The sequence below is a fragment of the Moschus berezovskii genome, chromosome 19 (assembly GCF_049115385.1).
Source record: "Moschus berezovskii isolate FMDL1 chromosome 19, NW_MosBer_1.0, whole genome shotgun sequence".
Classification (NCBI taxonomy): domain Eukaryota; kingdom Metazoa; phylum Chordata; class Mammalia; order Artiodactyla; family Moschidae; genus Moschus; species Moschus berezovskii.
Window position 1 is genome coordinate 31,947,167 of NC_142478.1, and position 10,637 is coordinate 31,957,803.

General features: G+C 41.1%; 1 long non-coding RNA gene across 1 annotated transcript in view; it reads right to left on the bottom strand.

The window, feature by feature from the left end:
• Nucleotides 1-5,914, bottom strand: part of LOC148774846 (uncharacterized) — a 37,342-nt gene extending 31,428 nt beyond the window's left edge. The window contains exon 1 of the long non-coding RNA XR_016035274.1: nucleotides 5,785-5,914. This is a non-coding gene — a long non-coding RNA (uncharacterized LOC148774846). The remainder of the gene's footprint in view (nucleotides 1-5,784) is intronic.
• Between the last annotated feature and the right edge of the window lie 4,723 nt (nucleotides 5,915-10,637).

Consider the following 10,637-nt stretch of genomic DNA (forward strand, 5'->3'; position numbering starts at 1 on the left):
TTCCTATATCTGCAAAGCTATCTCTTCAAAAGATATACTTTAGGCACTCCAGTGCCTTAGGGCATTATTAGAAACATGGGTTTTCAGTGTACTACTGAATTAGATACACTATTTAACAGATATTTCAGTGATAGCTGTCACAAGAAAATTAACTCTGCAGTCCCTGTTTTTTAGAATAAAGTAAAAAATGAACAGAAAAACACTAAAGCTCGCTCAACAGCAAATGGTGTGATTATATATTATTGCAATTCATACAAATGGTAAATTGAAATACCATTTGACAATATTTTCTACTATTTCTCCTTTAAATTACATATGTCATAAATATCAGGCATAAAATTTACCTATGGATTACACTGTATGGAAAATAATATTTTATGTACCACTTATCATGAAATCATAAGGTGAAATTTGTATATTCCTCGTGTTTATAGGTTAATAACTTCTAGTTTCTTATATTCCTCACACATATCACTTTAGATCTAGTGATAATCTTCTCACTATTCCTTACATGAAAAACAACAGCTGGTGATAATAAATGGGTATAATAGTCAATTTTATAATTTTTTTCTTATAGATAAAAATTAGGACAAGAAGTGAAATGGGTAGAGCTCACCAATTCCTTTTCCTATTTAGTGCTTCTTTACTTTCTGGCCCTAGAATGATGTTCTAGATTTACCTTATAATTTCCCCAAACTAGTCTTGTCAAGATGTTAAGCCCCAAGTTTAACATCCCATGCCAATAAATCTTGTCCTTATATATTGCCTTCTCTAATAAAATAATTAGATCCAGTCCAACATTTGCTTCCCTGGTTCCAAGTCCTGTAACTTTTCGGTATGCACAGTAATTCTTCCCATGACATGTACTTATTATCCTGTTGGCCCTTCAGCTGTGCTGCAATCTGACCCTTATTCTCAGTCTGGTGAGGAGATGGTATATTTTGGCAAGTATTGCTTCCGAGGCATCTACCTCAGGTGAGGTTTTACGGGGGATGTCTAGGCAACTTGAGAATGATTCCCTCTAATGAGGGTAAAGGATCTGCTTCTGCCAGCCCAAAGGGTGAAGGAAAACCTGGGGTTCAAGATACGACAGAACTGGCTTATCCACACAAATATCCTCATTCTAGGTTTCAGGGTCACACACTTTACTTATGAGGCCCCTGGTTTTGACACAGCTAATCTGTCAAAGCTGAGAATTCAGTCTCCTTTGCAGTATAAGCTACCCTTACCACTAAATCTGGAACTTGACTTTCTACATTATTTTCAGTTGTTGGAAACAGGGCTTATTCAAATGTTGATGTGCATTTTTCTGATGCTCACGGTGTGCCTTGAATTTGTAGTTGGCTATTTTCTACTTTCAAGGCTTCTAAAGCCTTTATCTACACCAAAGCCTTTCACTGTGTGAATCACAACAAACTGTAGAAAATTCTTAAAGAGATGGGAATACCAGACTATTTTACCTGCCTCCAAAGAAATCTGTATGCAGGTCAAGAAGCAACAGTTAGAACTGGACATGGAACAGTGGACTTGTTCCAAACTGGGAAAGGAGTATGTAATGGCTATATATTGTCACCCTGTTTATTTAACTTATATGCAGAGTACATCACGTGAAATGCCAGGCTGGTTGAAGCACAAGCTGGAAACAAGATTGCCGGGAGAAATATCAGTAACTTCAGATATGCAGAATGACACCACGCTTATGGCAGAAAGTGAAGAGGAACTAAAGAGCCTCTTGATGAGAGTGGAAGAGGATAGTGAAAAGGCTGGCTTGAAACTCAACATTCAAAAAACCAAGATCATGGCATCTGGTCCCATCACTTCATGGCAAATAGATGGGGAAACAATGGAAACAGTGACAGACTTTATTTTCCTGGGCTCCAGAATCACTGCAGATGGTGACTGAAATTAAAAGATGCTTGCTCCTTGGAAGAAAAGTTATGACAAATCCAGACAGCATATTAAAAAGCAGAGACATTACTTTGCCGACAAAGGTCCATATAGTCAAAGCTATGGTTTTTCCAGTAGTCACATATGGATCTGAGAGTTGGACTATAAAGAAAGTTGAGTGTCGAAGAATTGATGTTTTCGAACTGTGGTGTTGGAGAAGACTTGAGAGTCCCTTGGACTGCAAAGAGATCAAAACAGTCAATCGTAAAGGAAATCAGTCCTAAATATTCATTGGAAGGACTGATGCTGAAGTTGAAGCTCCAATACTTTGGCCACCTGATGGGACGAGCTGACTCATTGGAAAAGACCCTGATGCTGGGAAAGATTGAAGACAGGAGGAGAAGGGGACGACAGAGGATGATGGTTGGATGGCATCACCAACTCGATGGATATGAGTTTGAGCAAGCTCTGGGAGTTGGTGATGGACAGGGAAGCCTGGCGTGCTGCAGTCCATGGTCGCAAAGAGTCAGACACAACTGAGCAACTGAACTGAACTGAACTGAAAGCCTTTATCAGACAGCAGTCAACTTCACCTGTTATAGACTCCAGAGTTTCAAAACCATTATACCACACAATTCTGCTGGTGCTATTGTTGTCTAGGTGGGGAGACAGATTCCTGGTTCTTCCTACTCCACCATCTTCTTAGAATCTCCTCCAAATTGTTACTTTTTATTAATGGAGAAATAGCAAATAAAGTTATTTCAATGTCCAAATTTTAAAAAACAAAACAAAAAGTACTATTACCACTACTTCTATGCCAAGTGCTATCACTTACACTGACCTTCACCTGCTCCTCAAGCCAGTCTACCACCAGAAAAAAAAAAAGTCTTAGTAACTGTGATGTTACTCTGGTGTCATCACTAATACCAATGGGGTCCCTATCATTGTATGCCCCATGAATGATAATAGTTCCTGATTCCCATCCCGACGGACCATTTTTGAGGGTCTTCAGGTAACAACTGATTTAGCCTGCCTTCCCCTTAAAACAGATCTCGGACAAGAGCTTGCAAGTGGGTTGATTTTGGTAAAGTAATCTCAAACTGGACCAAGGAACAAGGGAGAGCAAAATAGGAAATGAGGCAATTTGTGCTTTTATTTGGTCACTGCTGTGAGCAACTGGAGTTCAATCCCTATAGGCGTCTTCTACAGAGTGATGTGGAAGGGACCTCAGAACTGTCAATCTGAGGGATTTATCCACCTACTCCCATCCTTCTTGGTCAAGAGGTGTCCCATAGGGTGTGAGCTCTCTCTCACATCTGGAGTAGTCTATGCATGAAATTGGCTAAGTTGGTTCCTGCAGGTGTTTGCATGAGCTAGGGCAGCAGCGAAACCATGATGCACGATGTTGTCAGTGTGCTGAGTCCAACTGGTTGCTGGAGGAAAATGTTAGACTGACAAGATGGGAGATAAGTGTGGAAAGTTTCCTAATGCACAGTGGGTAAGTGCTATAATATAGCAACATTAATATACTATGAAAACTTAAATTGGAAAGTGCCACAATACAGCAATGTTAATATATTACGGAAACTTAAATGGAAAGTAGAGATGCTACATGGGCTTTGAGACATAAAGAGAAGTGTTGAGGGTTTACTGTAATTGCTTCACCACTTGCACCCTTTTTCTCTACAAATATCAGATTAATTAATTATACTCACCATCTTCTGCCCCCAAAGCCTATTATTTTTAAAAGAAGGAAGAAATGAGGTGAAACACTTAAGTATTTTTTTCTGTAGCAAAAATAATAATAATAATAATAATTTAATGTAAAAAGAAAGTAATTAGGGGCTAAAAATAAAAAGCATATTTCCCTGTGGAGTGTGACTTACACTTTGCTGGAGCTCAGCAAAAGCATGAGAAAGCACCTGAATAAATACATGCATTGTGTAATCTATTTAAGTGGCAAGAAGAGAGAATCTGAGTGGTACTGTACTGAACAATTCACAACACAGCAAGGAAATGCATTTACACATATCTTAAGCAACATTCTTCAGGATTTGAAATAGCTCAACTGGAATTCGATCACTTCCACCAGCTTTGTTCATAGTGATGCTTCCTAAGGCCCATTTGACTTCACATTCCAGGATGTCTGCTCTAGGTGAGTGATCACACCATCATGATTATCTGGGTCGTGAAGATTTTTTTGTACAGTTCTGTGTATTCTTGCCATCTCTTCTTAATATCTTCTGCTTATATTAGGTCCCTACTATTTCTGTCCTTTATTGAGCCCATCCTTGCATGAAATGTGCCCTTGGTATCCGTAATTTTCTTGAAGAGATCTCTTGTCTTTCCTATTCTGTTGCTTTCCTCTATTTCTTTGCATTGATCACTGAAGAAGGCTTTCTTATCTCTCCTTGCTATTCTTTGGAACTCTGCATTCAGATGCTTATATCTTTCCTTTTCTCCTTTGCTTTTTCCTTCTCTTCTTTTCACAGCTATTTGTAAGGCCTTCTCACACAGCCATTTTGCTTTTTTGCATTTCTTTTTCTTGGGGATGGTCTTGGTCCCTGTCTCCTGTACAATGTCACGAACCTCCGTCCAGAGTTCATCAGGCACTCTATCGATCAAATCTAGTCCCTTAAATCTATTTCTCACTTCCACTGTATAGTCATAAGGGATTTGATTTAGGTCATACCTGAAAGGTCTAGTAGTTTTCTCCACTTTCTTCAATTTCAGTCTGAACTTCGCAATAAGGAGTTCATGATCTGAGCCACAGTCAGCTTCCAGTCTTGTTTTTGTTGACGGTATAAAGCTTCTCCGTCTTTGGCTGCAAAGAATATAATCAATCTGATTTCGGTGTTGACCATCTGGTGATGTCCATGTGTAGAGTCTTCTCTTGTGTTGTGGGAAGAGGGTGTTTGCTATGATCAGTGCGTTCTCTTGGCAAAATCCTATTAGCCTTTGCCCTGCTTCATTCTGTACTCCAAGGCCAATTTGCCTGTTACTCCAGGTGTTTCTTGACTTCCTACTTTTGCATTCCAGTCCCCCATAATGAAAAGGACATCTTTTTGGGGTGTTAGTTCTAGAAGGTCTTGTAGGTCTTCATAGAACTGTTCAGCTTCTTCAGCATTATTGGTCGGGGCATAGACTTGGATTACCGTGATATTGAATGGTTTGCCTTGGAAAGGAACAGAGATCATTCTGTCGTTTTTGAGATTGCATCCAAGTACTGCATTTCGGACTCTTTTGTTGACCATGATGGCTACTCCATTTCTTCTAAGGGATTCCTGCCCACAGTAGTAGATATAACGGTCATCTGAGTTAAATTCACCCATTCCAGTCCATCTTAGTTCACTGATTCCTAGGATGTCTATGTTCACTCTTGTCATCTCCTGTTTGACCACTTCCAATTTGCCTTGATTCATGGACCTAACATTCCCAGTTCCTATGCAATATTGCTCTTTACAGCATCGAACCTTGCTTTTATCACCAGTCCCATTCACAACTGGGTGTTGTTTTTGCTTTGGCTTCATCCCTTCATTCTTTCTGGAGTTATTTCTCCACTGATCTCCAGTAGCATATTTGGCACCTACCGACCTGGGGAGTTCATCTTTCAGTGTCCTATCTTTTTGCCTTTTCATACTGTTCATGGGGTTCTCAAGGCAAGAATACTGAACTGGTTTGCCATTCCCTTCTCCAGTGGACCACATTCTGTCAGAACTCTCCACCATGACCCATCCATCTTGGGTGGCCCCACATGGCATGGCTTAGTTTCACTGAGTTAGACAGGGCTGTGGTCCATGTGATGAGATTGGCCTGTTGTCTGTGATTGTGGTTTCAGTCTGTCTTCCCTCTGATCCCCTCTCTCAGTGCCTACCGCCTTACTTGGGTTTCTCTTACCTTGGACATGGGGTATCTCTTCATAGTTGCTCTAGCAAAGCACAGCTGCCGCTCCTTTCCTTGGACATGGGGTAGCTCCTCTGGGCCGCCGCTCCTGACCTCGGGCACAGGGTATTTCCTCTCAGTCGCCGCCCCGACCTGGGTGCAGGGTAGCTCCTCTCAGCCGCGCTACTCACCTAGAGCCAGACATCCTGGAATGTGAAGTCAAGTGGGCCTTGGGAAGAATCACTGTGAACAAAGCAAATGGAGGTAATGGAATTCCAGTTGAGCTATTTCAAATCCAGAAAGACGATGCTGTGAAAGTGCTGCACTCAATATGCCAGCAAATTTGGAAAACTCAGCAGTGGCCACAGGACTGGAAAAGGTCAGTTTCATTCCAATCCCAAAGAAAGGCAATGCCAAAGAATGCGCAGACTATCGCACAATTGCACACATATCAGAGGCAAGTAAAGTAATGCTTAAAATTCTCCAAGCCAGGCTTAGCAATATGTGAACCATGAACTTCCATGTGTTCAAGCTGATTTTAGAAAAGGCAGAGGAACCAGGGATCAAATTGCCAACATCCGCTGGATCATCAAAAAAGCAAGAGAGTTCCAGAAAAACATCTATTTCTGCTTCATTGACTATGCCAAAGCCTTCGACTGTGTGGATCACAATAAACTGTGGAAAATTCTGAAAGAGATGGGAAGACCAGACCACCTGACCTGCCTCTTGAGAAACCTATATGCAGGTCAGGAAGCAACAGTTAGAACTGGACATGGAACAACAGATTGGTTCCAAATAGGAAAAGGATTACGTCAAGGCTGTATATTGTCACCCTGTTTATTTAACTTCTATGCAGAGTACATCATGAGAAACGCTGGGTTGGAGGAAGCACAAGCTGGAATCAAGATTGCTGGGAGAAATATCAGTAGCCTGAGACATGCAGATGATATCACCCTTATGGCAGAAAGTGAAGAACTAAAGAGCCTCTTGATGAAAGTGAAAGATGAACTCCAGTGTTCATCACAGTTTATAATAGCCAGGACATGGAAGCAACCTAGATGTCCATCTGCAGACGACTGTATAAGAAAGCTGTGGTACATATACACAATGGAGTATTACTTAGCAATTAAAAAGAATACATTTGAATCAGTTCTAATGAGGTGGATGAAACTGAAGCCTATTATACAGGGTGAAGTAAACCAGAAAGAAAAACACCAATACACTATACTTTGGCCACCTCACGCGACAAGTTGACTCACTGGAAAAGACTCTGATGCTGGGAAGGATTGGGGGCGGGAGGAGAAGGGGACGACAGAGAATGAGATGGCTGGATGGCATCACCGACTCGATGGACATGAGTTTGAGTGAACTCCGGGAGTTGGTGATGGACAGGGAGGCCTGGCATGCTGTGATTCATGGGGTCGCAAGGAGTTGGACACAACTGAGCACCTGAACTGAACTGAACTGAATGCATATATATGGAATTTAGAAAGATGATAATGATAACCCTGTATACAAGACAGCAAAAGAGACACAGATGTATAGAACAGTCTTTTTTGGACTCTGTGGGAGAGGGCAAGGGTGTGATGATTTGGGAGAATGGCACTGAAACATATATATTATCATATGTGAAATGAATTGCCAGTCCAGGTTCAATGCATGAGACAGGATGTTTGGGGCTGGTGTACTGGGATGAACTAGAGGGATGGGATGGGGAGGGAGGTGGGAGGGGGGCTCAAGATGGGAAACACATGTACACCTGGGGCAGATTCATGTCAATGTATGGTAAAACCAATACAATAATGTAAAGTAATTAGCCTCCAATTAAAAAAAAAAGTGAAAGACGAGAGTGAAAAAGTTGGCTTAAAGCTCAACATTTAGAAAACTAAGATCATGGCATCTGGTCCCATCATTTCATGGCAAATAGATGGGGAAACAGTGGCTGACTTTATTTTTCTGGGCTCCAAAATCACTTCAGATGGTGATTGCAGCCTTGAAATTAAAAGACACTTACTCCTTGGAAGGAAAGTTATGACCAACCTAGACAGCACACTGAAAAGCAGAGACATTACTTTGCCAATAAAGGTCTGTCTAGTCAAGGCTATGGATTTTCCCGTGGTCATGTATGGATGTGAGAGTTGGACTATAAAGAAAACTGAGTGCTGAAGAAATGATGCTTTTGAACTGTGGTCTTAGAGAAGACTCTTAAGAGTCCCTTGGAATGCAATGAGATCCAACCAGTTCATCCTAAAGGAAATCAGTCCTGGGTGTTCATTGGAAGGACTGATGTTGAAACTGAAACTCCAGTACTTTGGCCACCTGAGGCGAAGAGCTGATTCATTGGAAAAGACCCTGATGCTGGGAAAGATTGAGGGCAGGAGGAGAAGGGGACGACAGAGGATGAGATGGTTGGAGGGCATCACCGATTCGATGGACATGGGTTTGGGTGGATTCCAGGAGGTGGTGATGGACAGGGAAGCCTGGCATGCTGCGGTTCATGCGGTCACAAAGAGTCAGACACGACTGAGCGACTGAACTGAACTAAGCAATATTCTTACATGGCCTAAAGTTGCAAAACAATTTTTTTTTTACCATGTTCTGTTCCATCGCTCAGTCGTGTCCGACTCTTTGAGACCCCGTGGACTGTAGCCTATCAGGCTTCTCCGTCCATGGGATTCTCCAGGCAAGAATACCGGAGTGGGTTACCGTTTCCTTCTCCAGGGGATCTTCCCGACCTAGGGATCAAACCTGGGTCTCCTGCATTGGAGGCAGACGCGTTAACCTCTGAGCCACCAGGGAAGCCCTAACCCACTCTCAAATACTAAGTTTCTATAGGTGCACTGGTATCTTACTAATGATACCAAACTTTCCAAAATTTTGTGGTGGAACTGTATATTCCTTTCAAAAGAAAATGTTTATGTAACATGTTTTATTGCTTGCTTGGTATTGGAAGAAGGAAACTATTTCTCATCTAGATAAAAGAATGTTGAGATGTTTTGAAAACATCTAAACAGATCAAAGGAAGATGCAAATTAGGTTTTAGGAAGAAACATTTTAGGTTTTAGGTTTAGAAATATCCAAATTGAATATTTTATGAGATTTTGATTGTATCTAGGATGTCTGTGCTTTGCTTTGCCACCATATAAATAAAGTTTTTGTTAATATCTGAACTGTTGATCCAGGTTCTCCACATTCCCATTAGCACTTGGTATTATCAGTTGTTTCCAACTTTAGCCACCATGTGAATTTTTAATTTTGATTATTTAGTGGTATCTTGCCCTGGTGGCTCAGAGGTTAAAGCGCCTCCCTGCAATGCGGGAGACCTGGGTGGGATCCCTGGGTCCGAAGACCCCCTGGAGAAGGAAATGGCAACCCACTCTAGTATACTTGCCTGGAGAATCCCATGAACGGAGAAGCCTGGTGGGTTACAGTCCACGGGGTCGCAAAGAGTCGGACACGACTGACCGACTTCACTTTCACTTTCTTTGCTGTGATTTTACCTTGTCTTCCTTAGTGATAAGTGAGGTTGAAAGCCTTTCTATCTACTTATCGGCCTTTAGTATATTTTCCTCTGTGAAGTGTTTGATCAAGTGTTTTGCTCTTTAATTCAGTTCAGTTCAGTCAGTCAGTCATGTCCGACTCTTTGCAACCCCATGGACTGCAGCATGCCAGGCTTCCCTGTCCATCACCAACTCCTGGAGCCTACTCAAACTCATGTCCATGCATCAGTGATGCCATCCAACCGTCTCATCCTCTGTCATCCCCTTCGCCTACCTTCAACCTTTCCCAGCATCAGGGTCTTTTCCAATGAGTCAGTTCTTTGCGTCAGGTGGCCAAAGTATTGGAGTTTCAGCTTCAGCATCAGTCCTTTCAGTGAATATTCAGGGCTGATTTCCTTTAGGATGGACTGGTTGGATTTCCTTCCAGTCCAAGGGACTCTCAAGAGTCTTCTCCAACACCACAGTTCAAATGCACCAATTCTTCGGTGCTCAGCTTTCTTTCTAGTCCAACTCTCTCGTCCATACATGACCACTGGAAAAACCATAGCTTTTGAATAGACAGAACTTTGTTGATTAGCCTGTCCTTTTATTACCAATTTGTGAGTCCTTTATGTATTCTGGGGAGAGTCCTTTATCAGATATGCCTATGTTAAATACTTTAACCCAATCAGTGGCTTGCATCTTCATTTTTCCTAATTCTATTTTTTTAAATTAAGGTATAGTTGATGTGCAATATTATATAAGTTTTAAGTGTATAATATAGTAATTCATAATTTTAAGATTATATTCCAATTACTGTTATTCTAAAATATAGGCTACATTCTCTGTGTTGAATAATATGTCCTTTTGCCTTATTTAATACATAATAGTTTTACCCCTTAATCTCCTACCCCATCTTGATCCTTCCCCTTCCCTCTCTTCAATGGTACCACTAGTTTGTTCTCCAGATGTTTGTTATATTCATTAGTTTATTTTTTAGATTCCACATATAAGTGATATCACACAGTATATGTTTTCCTCTGACTTATTTCACTAAGCATAATGCCTTGTAAGTCCATTCATGTTGTTGTAAATGGCAACATTTCCTTCCTTTCTAAAAGCTGAGTAGTACTCATTTATACATGTCTTCTTTATCCATTCATGGATGGACACTTAGGGTGCCTCTGATCTCAGCAACTGTAAAAAATGCTATGAACTTTGAGGTGCATGTACCCTTTTGAATTAGCGCCTCCATTTTTTTTTTCCAGATATATACTCAGGAGTGGACTTGCTGGACTGCCTCTTTAATGGAAACTTTGGATGAACAGAAATTTTAAGTTTTGATGAAGTTCAATTTCTCATTATTTTTCCTTTTCAGTTAATGCTTTG